Below are 2,440 nucleotides of genomic sequence, written 5' to 3'. Positions count from 1 at the left end.
TCTTTACCACCGATCACTGACGCCCTCCCGGCGGCCGGCATCGTGGCTGATAAGAGGTGGGTCTAGGGAACATCCCGCCCGCGGAAACCGCTGTTTTTCTCGGGCAAGAGATCTGATGGAGGGCTCAATGTCGGCGTCTGAATCGGCGATGAACGACATGGAAGCAATGATGAAAGAGCTAGGTCTGAAAGAGGATGATTTGGTGGACATAGTGGTGGAAGACGGCGACATACCGGAGGAAGCGGCCCGCTGGATGGCAATCGCTAGTGTGCACATCGAGAAGCAATATAGCCAGTACTGGTTCTTCCGCAACATGAGGGTCGCCTGGGATCTAGCACAAGAGGTCAAATTCCGACCACTGGAGGATAACCTATATACATTACAATTCTCTTTCCTTGGTGATTGGGAGCATGTAATGGAGGATGGGCCATGGACTTTCAAGGGCAAGGCGGTCGTTATCGAGCCATATGATGGAATCACTAGACCATCAGCGATTAGTTTGAACAAGATTGAGATGTGGATCCAAATTCATGACCTCCCGGAGCTGTTCTTTCCCTTGATCAAGTCCCTGGCTGCAACCGTGTGTGATTTTGTCTATGCCAAACCGAAATCCTAGGATTTTGAGGGAATTTTTTTTAGGGTGCGTGTGAAGGTGGATGTCACGAAGCCTCTCAGGAACGCAGTCTCGTTGGTGGTGAAGAAGAAAAGGAAGATTTTTAGGGTCAAGTACGAGAGATTGCCCGACTGGTGTGCTGTCTGTGGTATGCTGGGTCACCTGTTCAAAGAATGTGGCGAGGGAATTCATCCCCCATCGGCCCTTGTTTTCAAAAACCTCAGGGCAGATTGGTTCAAGGGACCGGGCCGTGGCCCGGGTGCAGAGAATGCCCCGGGTGGAGGTAGGGGGCGCGGAAGAGGCAGAGCTGGCCGCGGCGTAGGCCGTGGAGCAAACCAGCGAGGAGCAGGTCAGCATGATAGCACACAGTGGATGGGCCGAGATGACCCATGTAACGCCTCGAGACCGATGTGCCAGGTGTCCTCCAGTTATTCGCTGTTGTGGCGTTATCATTGCTTGCGTGTCATGCATTGCATATCATGTCATCATGTGCATTTCATTTGCATACATGTTTGTCTCATGCATCCGAGCATTTTCCCTGTTGTCCGTTTTGCAATCCGGCGCTCCTAGGTCATCCGGTGTTGCTTTCTACCTCTTTTCGTGTGTGGGTGTTAAACATTTCCGGATTGGACCGAGACTTGTCATGCGGCCTTAGTTTACTACCGGTAGACCGTCTGTCAAGTTTCGTACCATTTGGACTTCGTTTGATACTCCAACAGTTAACCGAGGGACCGAAAAGGCCTCGTGTGTGTTGCAGCCCAACACCCTTTCAAAGTGGTCCAAAACCCACCTAAACTTCCTCCATCACCTCGGTCGTTCGATCACGATCGCGTGGCCGAAAACCGCACCTCATTTGGAGCTTCCTAGATCCCTCTACCTCTATAAATAGACCCCTTCATTTTTGTTTTCGGATCTTTTCCTCAAACCCTAGCCTCCCTCTTCCTCGCGCCGCCGGACATGTCCGCCCGGCGACCGGACGTGTCCGCCTTCACCCTCAGCCAATCCGGCCTCGCTACCTCACCCCGTCGCCCTCTCTCTCCTCCAGCCCCGCCGCCGGCCCGCGCGACCCGGATCGGGCCCGCGGGGCCCATCTCCTCGCGCCGCCGCCCGGTTACAGCTCCGCCGCCAGGCCCCGCCCGAGCCGCCGCGGGTCGCCGCCGCCCCGCCGCCCGTGGTCGCCTGCTCCGGCCACCGCCGCCCTTCGCCGGTGCAGTCGCCGCACTGTGCGCCGCCGCGCACCGCGCCGCCTCCTGCACACCTCGCCGCCCCAGTTCCGCGCGAGTTCGCCGGAAGAGCTCCGCCGCCCGGAATCCCCGTCGTCGGCCGCCCCTCACCGGAGTCAACTCCAGCCAGATATGGTGAGGCTGGACCAGATCCACCAATCCTCGGATCCAAACAGCCTTCCCGCGCCCCGGATCCTCTCATCCCGCACCACCTCGTCCACCCGTTGACTTTTCCCGCGGGGTAAAATTCCTCCAAGTCCCCGAGATTTCCAGATTCATGTGCCCATATTCACCGCATCTAATTCATCATCCGTGGCTCCGTTTTGAGCGTGTAGCATATCAAAATGTTCGTCTCGACGAGTACATCATTTCATCTCATTGCATCATTTTCATTTGAGCTCATCTTGATGCCCAAAATGCTGTTGGAAGAGGGCTATGTGATAAAATTGTCAGATCTGTTTCAGCAAATGGCATTTTGTCATTTTTTCCATGATTATTGTGTGCATGATATGATCCTGAGCTCTACATGTGTTTTGTTATATGCCATGCCATTTTTAAAGTGGTGCTTGCCATGTATTTTTGTGATATTTATGGTGACTAGCAC

This window comes from Triticum dicoccoides, chromosome 1A (assembly GCF_002162155.2).
Source record: "Triticum dicoccoides isolate Atlit2015 ecotype Zavitan chromosome 1A, WEW_v2.0, whole genome shotgun sequence".
Lineage (NCBI taxonomy): Eukaryota > Viridiplantae > Streptophyta > Magnoliopsida > Poales > Poaceae > Triticum > Triticum dicoccoides.
This window is presented reverse-complemented; position numbering follows the sequence as displayed.